Source organism: Cervus canadensis, chromosome 7 (assembly GCF_019320065.1).
Source record: "Cervus canadensis isolate Bull #8, Minnesota chromosome 7, ASM1932006v1, whole genome shotgun sequence".
NCBI classification, from domain to species: Eukaryota; Metazoa; Chordata; class Mammalia; order Artiodactyla; family Cervidae; genus Cervus; species Cervus canadensis.
Window position 1 is genome coordinate 69,308,727 of NC_057392.1, and position 15,276 is coordinate 69,324,002.

Here is a 15,276-nt window from a genome sequence, read left to right on the forward strand (position 1 = left end):
ACCAACAAATATTGACTATCTTTTTCTTTAATTAAAGCTACTCTGTGTTTATAGCTCTTGGTAAAATTCAAACTTCCCAGCCATGAGGTCACTGATAATGATGGGAAAACTTCCAGGGAAGATTAGAAATGAACTTGACCTCTTGCTCTCAAGTACGTTCCTGATCCTAGTTGTAATGACACAATTTTGTGACTATCTCTTTCTTGAATTCTAGAAATAAAACCCAACCACATGAAAAGGATCTCAGCAGCCCATTTCTAGAAAAGATGGTCTAAGTTATAACACCAAGCGTTTTAAGAGGTGTCCTAAAATATTGTCTCTTGGACCTGGAATATGTTTCATAAAAACCTAGTGAAGCAGCTCCTGATATTCTCATCCCCAGAACCTAGACTTATGGCAAAGAATTACAAGACTTGTGTAACAGCCTCCATGCTACACTGAGAATTCCTTTGCACCTGTGGCAATGAAGGCTTTTTATTCCTGAGTCAAGATCATCCTATTAGGCTGCCCTTCCCTATGATAAATTCTCTCAAAGAATTTTCTTCATCTACTAATGTATAGGTATCTATTGTTTCTTACCCAGCCAATTTACCATCCAAGGATTTTATCAATAAAATGTGAGTGGTTTCTACATACACTCCAAACATAACTCCTAGGGAGAAATCCATAGTAATAGGAATGGGGAGCCTATGTTGCTGGTGGCTACTATCTCTATAACATTTATAAACAATACTTTCTTAGAAAATGAAAAGTTTAAGAAATTTAAATAATAAATAAATAATAAAAATAGTAATAAAATGATTTCATAAAGTTGATACTATGAGTTTGACATGCATTCTATAAGACAGTCCTAGGTATTACTTGAACTCAATTAAATGATGGACATGGAAGACTGAATTAATCACAATATTCACAGTCAACCACAATAGGTAAGCCACACACTCTATTTATCTATGTGGTAATGTCCTCTTTTAAAATTCAAAATATGTCTCTATCAATCTCATTTATACATTCTATTTTTCCTTATACTCGTTTCCTAAATGTTTTGTCTTACATTACCCACAGACAACTTCTTCCTACTTTTTGTTTACTGAATTATCCCCGTGGCCTATTTTCTGCCCACATATACTGTGTGAATGAAAGGGTGTTTAAGAGATGACAGTAAGCTTCCTTCTGTCTAACACATCGTAAAAGTCATTAACTACAAACAAAGCTAATCAGTTCAGCACAAACAGATACAGTACAGTTATCTGTAAATAATTTTCTTTAAGAGGTAGTTTGTTAATGTCTTTTCTGAATCTAATCAAAAAATAACAGGAGAAAGCTAGATGCAACTTCAAAACTAGATTGCAACTAGTTAAAACCGCTAGTAATACACTTAGGTTAACTTGTACAGACTCTCGAGAGCCCACTGTTAAATATTCAGGAACATTAGCAGAGCCAGTTGTTTACTGTAAGATAAATTAGTGTTGCTGGGAGAATGTATACTATGTAAGTTGGCAAATGCTTCAAATCCATGATTTTGGAGTTTGGGGGAGAGCCAGACATCAGTAGATCATTGACTATAACTTAATTTTGTCAAACCTAACCATTGGAGTTACACTGGTGATAAAAATTCTTTATGGTTCCTAAAACAAATGAATAAACAATGAGAACTTGAAAATTAGGAATTTGTCAGTACCTACATGCAGTATTGGCATGAAACATCCATTTCCCTTGACATGTATATTCCTGCAGTGTAATAAGTGCATCTGTTTCATATCATTTGATGGCTAACTTGACAATACTCTTTGAGAAATTTCCTAATAACTGTTGGCTATACTGGTATGGACTTTCCAACAGAGAAGCAGATACAATTACTTTTAGATTCAAATATTTTTCCTCTTGGTTTCCTTGGCAATTATAGTCCTCAATATAGAGTATTGGTCATCCTCTTTTCCCCTCTAGGGAAAGAATAATATGACCCAAGAACATGAATATCTTAGTGTCTCTTAACTATTTGATTTCTAGTGTAAAACAATAAATCCAAATCTATATATTAAGCATTCATACATATCAATTAATTGCTTGGATACTTAGGTAATTTTGGTTCAGGCCTCTTACAAACACATTATATGAGAATCCATTGAAAAAGCCCACACATCAAGGTGTTTTCTCTTGTAGGAGCCAAGTAGGCATGCTTCTGAGGTTGAAAGGCACCAAGCAAATACAAAAGAATGCCATCACCATGTAACATAGTAAGTTTAAAACCACGGTCCCCAGTCAAGTAGGTCATCTCCCATCTGGTCCAAAGTAGTGTATTTATAATTAGTCCCTAGGAAATAGACTATTTAAGATTTTCTAAGCCTAACCATTCAGGTATGACCTAAATCAAATACCTTATGACTATACAGTGGAACTGACAAATAGATTCAAGGGATTAGATCTGATACAGAGTGCCTGAAGAACTATGGACAGAGGTTCTTGACATTGTACAAGAGGCAGTAATCAAGATCATCCCCAAGAACAAGAAATGCAAAAAGGCAAAATGGTTGTCTGAGGAGGCCTTACAAATAGCTGTGAAAAGAAGAGAAGCAAAACACAAAGGAGAAAAGGAAAAATATACCCATTTGAATGCAGAGTTCCAAAGAATAGCAAGGAGAGATAAGAAAGCCTTCCTCAGCAATCAATGCAAAGAAACAGAGGAAGACAATAGAATGGGAAAGACTAGAGATCTCTTCAAGAAAATTAGAGATACCAAGGGAACATTTCATGCAAAGATGGGTTCGATAAAGGACAGAAATGGTTATGGACCTAACAGAAGCAGAAGATATTAAGAATAGGTGGCAAGAATACACAGAAGAACTGTACAGAAAGAGCTTCATGACCCAGATAATCACGATGGTGTGACCACTCACCTAGAGCCAGATATTCTGGAATGCAAAGTCAAGTAGGCCTTAGGAAACATCACTATGAACAAAACTAGTGGAGGTGATGGAATTCGAGTTGAGCTATTTCAAATCCTGAAAGATGATGCTGTGAAAGTGCTACACTCAATATGTCAGCAAAGTTGGAAAACTCAACAGTGGCCACAGGACTTGAAAAGGTCAGTTTGCATTCCAATCTCAAAGAAAAGCAATGCTAAAGGATGTTCAAACTACCACACAATTGCACTCATCTCACATGCTAGCAAAGTAATGCTCAAAATCCTCAAAAGCAAGCCAGGCTTCAATGGTACATGAACTGTGAACTTCCAGATGTTCAAGCTGGATTTAGAAAAGGCAGAGGAACCAGAGATCAAATTGCCAACATCTGCTGGATCATAGAAAAAGTGAGAGAGTTCCAGAAAAACATCTACTTCTGCTTTATTGAATATGCCAAAGTCTTTGACTGTGTGGGTCACAACAAACTGTGGAAAATTCTTAAAGAGATGGGAATACCAGACCACCTGACCTGCCTCTTGAGAAATCTGTATGCAGGTCAAGAAGCAACAGTGAGAACTGTACATGGAAAAACAGACTGGTTCCAAATCAGGAAAGGAGTACGTCAAGGCTGTATATTGTCACCCTGCTTATTTAACTTATATGCAGAGGACATCATGAGAAATGCTGGGCTGGATGAAGTACAAGCTGGAATTAAAATTGCCAGGAGAAATATCAATAACCCCAGATATGCAGATGATACCACACTTATGGCAGAAAGCAAAGAAGAACTAAAGAGCCTCTTGATGAAAGTGAAAGAAGACAGTGAAAAAGTTAACATAAAACTCAACATTCAGAAAACTAAGATCCTAGCATATGGTCCCGTCACTTCATGGCAAATAGATGGGGAAACAATGGAAACAGTGACAGACTTTATTTTGGGGGCTCCAAAATCACTGCAGATGGTGACTGCGGCCATGAAATTAAAAGATGCTTGCTCCTTGGAAGAAAAGCTATGACCAACCTAGACAGCATATTAAAAAGCAGAGACATTACTTTGCCAACAAAGGTCCATCTGGTCAAAGCTATGGTTTTTCCAATAGTCATGTACAGATGTGAGAGTTGGACTATAAAGATAACTGAGTGCTGAAGAATTGATGCTTTTGAACTGTGGTGTTGGAGAAGACTCTTGAGAGTCCCTTGGACAGCAAGAAGATCCAACCAGTCCATCCTTAAGGAAATCAGTCCTGAATATTCATTGGAAAGACTGATGCAAAAGCTGAAACTCCAATACGTGGCCACCTGATGCGAAGAGTTGACTCATTGGAAAAGACCCTGATGCTGGGAATGATTAAAGGCAGGAGGAAAAGGGGATGACAGAAGATGAGATGGTTGGATGGCATCACCGACTCAATGGACATGAGTTTGAGTAAGCTCTGAGAGTTGATGATGGACAGGGAAGCCTGGAGTAGTGCAGTCCATGGGGTTGCAAAGAGTTGGATACGACTGAGCAACTGAACTGAACTGAACTAGCTAAAGCCTAACCAGCTCTACTCAGGAAGGAATTCCTAATGAATAGACCAAAAAAGATTTCTAAGATTTTGTGACAAAATCTCAGATTCTCAATCAGAGAGCCTGTAGGAAATGTAACTGAATAGAGGTTATCAGTCAGGTTTATGACAATGGGAAGGTCCTTTTATTTTATTGGTCAATATCTTTTCAGAAACACCCTACCAGAAGAAAGAGCTAGCATATATAAATGGTAGAAAGCAGAATAAAAATAAGGATATTTATTTTTGATTTAGGTTCTGCAGGAATGCTAGTCACCCTCAAAATGATATCTTATTGTTTTTCAGTTGCTTAGTTGTTCTGACTCTTTGGGACCCTATGGACTGCAAGACTCCTGGCTTCCCTGTCCTTCACTGACTCCCAGATTTAGATCAGACTCATGTCCATTGAATTGATGATGCCATCCAACCATCTCATCCTTTGTCAGCCCCTTCTCCTCTTGCCCTCAATCTTTCCCAGCATCAGGATCTTTTCAATGAATTGGCTCTTCGCATCACATAGCCAAAGAAGATACCTGACACCAGTTAAATTGATGAAATCACATTTTTATACCATAAATCTAAATTGAGATTACTGTAATTACCCAAGAAACAGTAAATCTGTGGGGCCTAGTTAAAATAGTCAGCAGCTTAGCCCTTTAACATTTCTGTGTCTGTGCCTATAAAAGTGTGTGTTGAAGCAGAATGTCCTTGCTGAAATTTGTCCCTCCTCCAACACACACACACACACAATTTGACTTACCTTCCTAAGAAAGATAAGACAAGAAACTACATATAGAGACGTAAAAAAGCAAACAAAAGTCAAGACTGACTATTTTATGAAGAGAACTAATGACTTTTGATAATATCAATTAGTACGTCTCTGTATATTCATCAACTAGCCTAGCACTTGGCACAAACCAAATCTGGGGTTTACAAATCAAATTAGCTAATTTTTGAGTTTGTGGTTAATAACCACTTAGCTTCATCAGTAAGGCAATATTACATGAAATGGTTGGTACAACCTTGGTTGAAAAAGAGATACAAGAGTGTGTACTTAGTAGTAAAGTCATATGATAGAATCATGCCTCCCATGATGAAGATTCATGGGGCAGAAAACAGATGACATTGCACAGAATGTTGAAGACCATGTTGTGTAAGGGGTAGCAAACAAAAGGTAACAGTAACAGAGAAAAACACAACAAAGTCTCTTTGTCCATCACTAAGGAAGAACGAACTGTGTGTTTCCTCATGCATGAATTAGATCAGGGGAGCCTAGAACAGGAATAATACATTCAAATGCTTACAAAGCCCATGCAGATGATGTGTGAAGGGGACCACTTATAAGATAAAAGGATGTTGTATAAAATACACTGGCGCTCACTAACTAGAGTCACCATACAATTCATCTTTCAGACTGAACATTGTGATAGTGAAAGTGGGCACTTTTAAGAATTATCCCAGGGAAACAGGCATAAATCAGGACTGTCAAGAGCACACTGGCCACACAGTCACCCTACCACCGGCCCTTCTGAAAGGAGTAACCTCATTCAAGTCCAGTTAATGTTACTATATAGAAACACAGGCTACAACAATCAAATGTCGTAGATTTTTGAGTCTCCATGACAGAGTATAATATTTCAGAGCTTTCCAAGAAATTTCTTGAGTTTTGAATGTTGGAAATTATTACTAGTTTTTCGAACACAGTGTCATCTTCAGAAAGTTTAAGTAATCCCATTCATGAAAATGCAATTCACTGAAGAATCAATTGGCCAAGTGACCAATTTGCAGAATTCACCAAATTTAAAGTTTACTAAAACCTTACTCCAAGAAATAATCTTATTGACTAATTAATATTAATATGAATACATTTTTATGTATATATTCCTCATGAATACACTTAGCAACCCTTTTTAATTTTTGAAATTTTTCAGTCCTTCAAAAACTAAGGTTATAGAATGATTGGTTCTTAAAAATATGCTCTTGTGTGTATGATTATTACTCTACCATTCTTGAATACTCTATGACTATTTATTCTAAGTAACATAACCGAAACTTTAATTTGGAAGTTTAACAATTTAAACTAATTTCTTTCTACTTTGAAAGTCATTTTTAAAAACATTTTATCATTTTTAGGATTCATTCCCCAATTTCTGAAGGGTGACCAAATTTGCCTGTGTGATAAAATGTAGGTTTAAGTATTTATAGCATTTACAACAAGTTGTATTTAATGAGGTGATTTTAACAGCTTTTTACTTTACCTCTTGAAGCTAGAAAAAGCCAAAATAGGGAAAATGGACAATGGGCAACACAGCACAATCTGGGCTGTGTATTTCACAGAGGGGAGACTGAAGAACAGAAAGAAATCATAGGCCCCAGAACTCTGGAGACCTGGCTCCTATAGGATTTTTATAAATTTTCTAAAAAGCTAAACTGTCTTAGGATATCAAATGACATCATTTATACATGGAATCTTTTAAAAAAAAAGTCTATAAATGAACTTATCTACCAAAACGAAACAGAATTAAAGATGTAGAAAATAAATTTATGATTACTGCAGGGTAAGAGGGTGGGGAATAAACTGGAAGCTAGGGATTGACATATACACACTACTGTATATAAAATAGATACCTAGTAAGGACCTACTGTATAGCACAGGGAACTCTACTTAATACCCTGTAATGGCCTATATAGGAAAACAATCTGAAAATGTGTGGGTATCTGTATAACAGATTGCCTTTGCTATATACCTGAAACTAACACAACATCATAAATCAATTATACCCCAATAAATTTTTTAAAAAATACGAACTAGGATACAGAGTTTAAAAAAGACTTTGTCTTCAAAAAATAAAATAAGCCATTTTAATAAATAAACATATTTATAAATTTAAAAAATTAGCCATTTGACAACCTCATCATCTGATGAATTGATCAGGAGCCCAGAGAAGACTGTGGGCCGTACCATCAGATTTAAAGCCCAGATCAAGTCCTCTCTTCAGCTCTAAATGGATACTAGAGTTTAATTTCTCAGCAATAAAGGCTGAGCTTCCTTCTACCAGCATAAGGGCTCTGTCCCATACCAAATTTTGTGCAAGGCCAGTGGGGTAAGATTTTAGTCCATTGTTTGACTATGTTAAACAGCAGTCCACTGTTAGAAAAAAGATGTTATCTTAGAGAGTTCAATAGCTTTAGTTTACTTATCATCTACAACAAATCTGGTCTGCTGTATATTTTGAAATATTATTTAGTGCCATGTTACTTTCTTGGGTCCCAAGATCAGACGATGACTGCCACCATGAAATTAAAATACGCCTTCTCCTAGGAAGAGAAACTACGACAAACCTAGACAGTGTATTAAAAAGCAGAGACGTTACTTTGCCAACAAAGGTCCATACAGTCAAAGTTATGGTTTTTCCAGTAGTCATATACAGATGTGAGAAAAAGAAGGCTGAGCACTGAAGAGCTGAGCTTTTGAACTGTGGTGCTGAAGACGACTCTTGATAGTCCCCTGGAATACAAGGAGATCAAATCAGTTAATCCTGGAGGAAATCAATGCTGAATATTCATTGGAAAGGCTGACGTGAAAGCTGAAACTCCAATACTTTGGCCACTTGATGGGAAGAGCCAACTTATTGGAAAAGACCCCAAGGCTGGGAAAGACTGAAAAGCTAAAGGGGAAGAGGGAGATAGATAGCATCATTGATTCAATGGACATGAATTTGAGCAAACTCCAGGAGATAGTGAAGGACAGAGGAGCCTGGCATGCTTCAGTCCATGGGGTCACAAAGAGTTGGACATGACTTAGCAACGTAACAACACATGTAATATTGTGAGAAACAGATTAAATAACATAATATGTGCTCTAAATTTTTTCATCTTTGCTCTTAAAACACTGCAGTAAATGACACATTAGATTTCAGAGCTATTGTATAATACATATGCCTTTCAGGACTAAGTAAAACAAATTGGTGAGATGCCATCAAATTGTATCAGTCTGTTTATTGATACACTGAATTTTCTCTCTCACAGCTAATTCTCAGCTTTGCCTCTCTCTTGCTTAACCTCTGATAGTGTCTTTCAGTTCACTCCTATTTAACCATTTTGGCTACCAGCCATTTTTATCCTCCTTATCTGCATTCGCCTTTTTTCTTGTTTTATTCCACTTATCTTTTTCTGGACACAGTTTAGCAACTAAAACAACAATACTTTTTCTGGAAAAAAAGTCCTTTCCTTCTGTGCATCCCCATGTTTCAGTAAGCCATTCTCAAAGCATCTCATTTCTTCTGTAAGACTTTGACTCTCCTTGGTAACTGCCATTGATTTAACCGATCAATGGATTTCATCTGCTTTTGTTTTATTTTCGAAACTCTGAGACAAATTTGAATATTTGAATTTTCAGGAAATCTGCTCTATGGGTGAATATAAATGAAAATCTCAAACACTAAATTCCTTAAAACACAGAATCTTTTAGAAATGAATTGTCAGCTATGCCTAAGGTGTAACACATTAGAGTACCAATGTTTGAATTAGTATAAACACTTACGGTCTGGGCTCTGTATGAATATCAGGTTGTTCCAGGGTTGCTCCTTTGCCAAGCAGTATGTTACTGTTAAGCCAAATCAAGACATAAAATTTTAAGATGCATTAATTCATAGCTACTCTCACTGACAATTCAAATAGTAGAGGTTGGGAGAGGTGGCAATAGGTAGGCTTCTTGAGACCCAGCAGAGGATTTGGGGTTTTGATTTTGTGGTGGTTGTTTTCTTATGAAGTTGATGATACTGGAAATTGGAAATAATGCATATGCTAATATAAATCAAAATCTGTCAAAAGAAAAGAATGATCTAAAAATAAACTGAAGTGTTTGTTTAGAAATCTGGTGACATAAAACAGCGGTGTTGCCGTAGATAATCACTTGGGAGTAGTAGTACAACAGCAAGCAGGAAGAAACTGTGTCAGCTCTTTTGGTGTCATGGGACTCTATGATTTTAAATGAGATTATTATGTATCTTTGCAAAGGAGGAGAATATACTGACAGGTAGACTCAAGACAAGCAATTCTGAAGAGACGATAGCAGTGCTGGGAGCTTATTTTAACAGTTCTGATTCAGTTGGAAGTGTAAAATCCATTCATTCACCAGGCAAGATGCTAAAAATATATTACAGGGTTTTTTGGTTACAGTAAGTTCTCATTTATGCCCACAAATAGATTAAATGAAGATTACAGGCTGATTTTTATACTTAAATTGGCTGTCTGCCTGAAGGGCTTTCTTTCTCTTTACAGGAGGCAGTTCACCACTGCGAGAACAGCTTGAGTGTGATCTGGCATTAGTCAGTCATACATAACATACAGTTAGGCATGATCATTCCACCACTAGATTGACTTTCCTCTTCCCTACATATGACAAACTGCATGAACCCTAAGCATTGTAAAATTGTTGCTTAGGTGTGATTTATAAAACTGAGATTATTAAAGAGATATTTAGTCATTTCACATGACTTAGGCTAAATATCTAACTATAAGACTACAGCCCACCCAATTTTTATGTATGTAAGGTGTAGTGTTTGCTATTTCAAGGAAAAAGAAAACTTAAAACATACTACAGCTTCAAGTCCTAGCCATTTATTATGTCTTAAGGATTTAAAATTGCAGATTTATAAATGTTTAATTTTATAATAAAAACACTAAATATAAGGCTGCAATGACATCAGGTGGCTTAAAAAGCAGTTCTGTTGCCTTAAGAAAAGTTTTGGACATGATCCAAATTATAAGTAAATTATTTCAAGGATACATAATCTTATATCAATATAGAAAAAAAATTAACTCAGGCTGTTAAAAACAACATCTGAAAATCCGTTAGGGAAAAACAAACATTGATTGACTTTGTGAATTCTCCATCTTGCTGACGTTTATAATGATAATTATTTCTGTCCCTTTTCTCTTTTGAATGATATGCTACACATTTGCATCATCTTTAAACATTTCTAAACTAATTTTAAAATGCACAGTTCGTGGACTGAGTACACATTCTGCAAATATTGGTCTAGAAAGCATGTAGTACAGAGTACAGAGAAAGATTTCTTTTCTTTGCTATAGATCCAACCCTGCATCTTTAAAAATGAGTGGAGCAGTGAAGACATAAGAGAGAATGCAGAAAGGCCCTAGGGTAGTCAGGCTTAAAATGTGAAGAAATAAAAATCTCTTCTCTCGCCTCTTCCCTTCAATCAGACATCCACCCAGTTCCCTATTTTCTACAACAGGATTAAAAATTTACAAGTTTAATCCAAAGGAGCTGCAGTTGAACTCAGAGTTCTGTGCTGTTTTCTAATATCTAAGTGTTGTCAAGTAAACTAGAGTTTTAAAGTCTGTAAATGTTACAATTATGATAAATGGATCAAAACCCCTATGTTTTCAGTCTGTAAATTGGAGATAACAGTAGTATCTGTGTCACAGAGGTTATTATGAGGATAAATGAGACAATTTTATTGTGCACTTAGCACAGTGCTTGGCACATCATAAACTCTCAATAAAAAATGAGGTATCATCATCATTTCTGTTATTATTAACAAGTATAGCTCTTAGAAGATAGATGAAGCTCCTTCCAAAACAGTGAGTTTCTTGACATTGAAACCAGAATTTGTTGTGCAATCCTTTAGCTGATACTGCACTACAAGAGACAAGTTGGCACCCCAAGACCCTATCTCACTCTGAGAGTCGGCACATCTGTGTTTTTGAAAACCACTGTTAACATACAGGTTGAAGGACAAGATTATGGCTGCATTAAGGAGTTAAGAGAGGCAAGACTCTGACTTCTTAAAAAATTGTGTATGTGTATGAATATACTGTTAATTCAAGCTTCCTGTTTCCGCCTGAGTAATATTTCAATTATTCCCAAAGCAAATTACAATGTGGAGGTTTCCGAGGTTGTCGGGTATAATTTCAGATTACACAGAGAAAGAAAAGTGTTCAGGTCACCTGGTTTCTATGCCCATTCTCCCTTTTTTTTTTCCTTTCCACAATTCTGTCAAAAATAGCAGTCACTTGACAAAAGATTTAAGCTAGAAATCCTAACACTGCTGGAAACTCCAACCAAAATTCTTCACTTTTTTTTTCCTTTTTGGTAAACACTGGCATGGTTCATCATATTATTTTGCACATAGTTTGAGTTTGATGCCACTAATTGTGAAAACCGCTTATAAGTCAAAAGTTCTGATTTTGTTTCTGCCTGCTGAAGAGAAATTATCTATACTAGAAAATATAGTCAAGCCAGGAAAAACTGTGTTCCACTCCCTGGGCTATGTGTGACCCTGGGTAAGTAAATTAAGTAAGCTCTTTGAGTTTCAATTTCCTCGACAATAAAATGAAGATAATAATACTACCTTACAAAGTAAGCATAAGGATTAAATAAAATAATGAATATGAAACATTAAACTCAGTGCCTGGCTCATAGTAAGTCCTCAATTAATTATTGCTGCTGCTGCTACTGTTGTTACAAGCTTTGAAGATGAGGTTTAAAATTCTAATACCTTCACTCTGAATTAATTCTGTTGGGTGAAACTTTGGTATAAACATTATACTACTCTCCTATTACCCCAGTTTATCTCAATTTTAGCAGCCATCATCTATGAGCCCCTATGAACCCCAGAATCATCAAAGCCTGACAAGTCAGATGCTTGTCTTGCACCATCTTTGTTTCTTTCAGCTCTGCAAAGAAATTATATTCCGCATTTTGTAGGTGAAGAAATGCAAGCTAGAGCTTGAATGACTTGTCAAAGATCATACCATTGATAAGTAGCAAATTTGAAATTTGAGTTTAATCTTATCATCAAATGCCTATTCCTGCACACACAAAAAACTCACTTGGTATTGCCAGATTTTTTTATATTTGGACAAGTTTAAAATGGCATTGCATTGTGATTTACATTTTCTTCTTTTATTGTTATTACTAATGAGCCTGTGTATTTTTAATATTTATTGGTCAATCCTGTTTTCTCATCAGTGATATGTGCATTTGTCTTTTGCTCATTTCTTATTGAATTGTCTTTTTACCATTTAATTTATGGCCTTTTTATATATTCTAGGTACTAATAACTTTTGTTACAAGTAATTTCTTCCAACTTATGGCCTATATAATCATTCTCTTCATGGTATTTTTTATTAAAAAAATAAGCCTAACGACTTAATTAGTTTTAGTGTAGTCAAATGTGTAAAATATCTTTATGATTTGCCCTATAAGAAATTTTACTCTTTTCTAAACTCATTGAGATTGCCTCCTGTATTGTCTTCAAAAATTTTTTAATGTTCTCTTTGCCTTTAAAGTTTTCAATCACGGATAATCAATTTTTATGTATGGTGCAAGGTAAGAATCTATCATCATATTTTTCCCTCAATGGATAGTCAATTATCTTGACATTATCTACTAAATCCTTTTGCTATTGATCTTCAGTGTTGGTTCTGTCTAGATCAGTACACATATGAATATGTTGATTTCGGGTCTGATTTCTGTTTCACCTATTTGTCTGGTACATTGCTAAAACCACACTATCCTACATAGAATAGATTTATAATATATCTTGATATATAGCAAAGAAAACTTCCCCCACTGATTCTTTTTCAAGAATGTTTTATCTCTTGTTGACCTTTTACTCTTCCACAAAAATTTTACAAAGAGTGAATTTGAATTCCAAACCAGGATAGTGTTAAGTTCTGGTTAGGAACTCCCAAAGAAGACTTATAAATTTTCCCTGTGCTCCACCAGGATTCAATGTTAAGACTGGCATGAAGTTTCATTATTTTGCTCTGTAGAAGTTTCTTCTAGTTCTTTCATTGAACATATTATTTCATAAGGAAACCATTACGCAGGTGGTCTTCTATTCGGTCTTCACTATTCTTAGACCTCAAACTATGTCTCCTACCCACCATGCACATGACTTGTTAAAATACAGTTACCAAACCAGTAAATATTAACCACAAACCAAACCTGCCATCCCAAAATAGGAGAGACAGACAAAGAGAATCACAAGTGACTGGAGGTGAAATCTCTGAGCAGAATCCTCCATGAAAACCAATGCTGGGATAGGAAAATCTGAACTGTAACTGACAAATTTCTGGAGGCTCGATGTTGAAAGCCCTCTGTTCAGTTCGGTCGCTCAGTAGTGTCCGACTCTTTGTGTCCCCATGACCTGCTGCACTCCAGGCCTCCCTGTCCATCACCAATACCCAGAGTTCACCCAAACTCATGTCCATTGAGTCGGTGATGCCATCCAACCATCTCATCCTCTGTCGTCCATCCTATTCCCATCCTCTGCCTTCAATCTTTCCCAGCATCAGGGTCTTTTCAAATGAGTCAGCTCTTCCCATTAGGTGGCCAAGGTATTGGAGTTTCAGCTTAAACATGAGTCCTTCCAGTGAATACCCAGGACTGATCTCCTTTAGGATGGACTGGTTGGATCTCCTTGCAGTCCAAGGGATTCTCAAGAGTCTTTTCTGACACCACAGTTCAAAAGCATTAATTCTTTGGCACTCAGCTTTCTTTACAGTCCAACTCTCACATCCATACATGACTACTGGAAAAACCATAGCCTTGACTAGATGGAACTCTGCTGACAAAGTAATGTCTCTGCTTTTCAATATGCTGTCTAGGTTGGTCATAACATTCTTTCCAAGGAGTAACCATCTTTTAATATCATGGCTGCAGTCACCATCTGTAGTGATTTTGGAGCACAAAAACAAAGTCTAACACTGTTTCCACTGTTCCCCCATCCATTTGCCATGAAGTGATGGGACCCAATGCCATGATCTTAATTTTCTGAATGTTAAGCCTTAAGCCAACTTTTTCACTCTCCTCTTTCACTTTCATCAAGAGGCTCTTTAGTACTTCTTGGCTTTCTGCCATAAGGGTGGTGTCATCTGCATATCTGAGGTTATTGATATTTCTCCTGGCAATTTTAATTCCAGCTTGTGCTTCATCCAGTCCAGCATTTCTCATGATGTACTCTGCATATAAGTTAAATAAGCAGGGTGACAATATACAGCCTCGACATACTCCTTTTCCTATTTGGAACCAGTCTGTTGTTCCATGTCCAGTTCTAACTGTTGCTTCCTGACCTGCCTACAGGTTTATCAAGAAATCTGTCAGGTGGTCTGGTATTCCCATCTCTTGAAGAATTTTCCACACACACAGTTTATTGTGACCCACACAGTCAAAGGCTTTGGCATATTCAATAAAGCAGGAGTAGATGATTTTCTGGAAATTTCTTGCTTTTCCTATGATCCAATGGATGTTGGCAAGTTGATCTCTGGTTCCTCTGCCTTTTCTAAATAGAGCTTGAACATCTGGAAGTTCACAGTTCATGTATTGCTGAAGCGTGGCTTGGAGAATTTTGAGCATTACTTTACTAGCGTGTGAGATGAGTGCAATTGTTTGGTAGTTTGAGCATTCTTTGGGATTGGAATGCAAACTGACCTTTTCCAGTCCTGTGGCCACTGCTGAGTTTTCCAAATTTGCTGACATATTGAGTGAAGCACTTTCACAGCGTCATCTTTTAGGATTTGAAATAGCTCAATTGGAATTGCATCACCTCCACTAGCTTTGTTCGTAGTGGTGCTTCCTAAGGCCCACTTGACTTCACATTGCAGGATGTCTGGCTCTAGATGAGTGATCACACCATCGTGATTATTGGGGTTGTGAAGATCTTTTTTGTACAGTTCTTCTGTGTATCCTTGCCACCTCTTTTTAATATCTTGAAGAGCACTACATATTGGTAAATGAATCAATACTTCAAAAATATATGACAATCTTTAGTGTAGGTACTGTATATGCCTAA

The 15,276-nt window shown here is 36.5% G+C and overlaps 1 protein-coding gene across 1 annotated transcript in view; it reads left to right on the forward strand.

Annotated features, from left to right (window-relative positions):
- Positions 1–15,276, forward strand: part of SPATA16 (spermatogenesis associated 16) — a 257,934-nt gene that overhangs the window by 120,012 nt on the left and 122,646 nt on the right. The window lies entirely within an intron of this gene.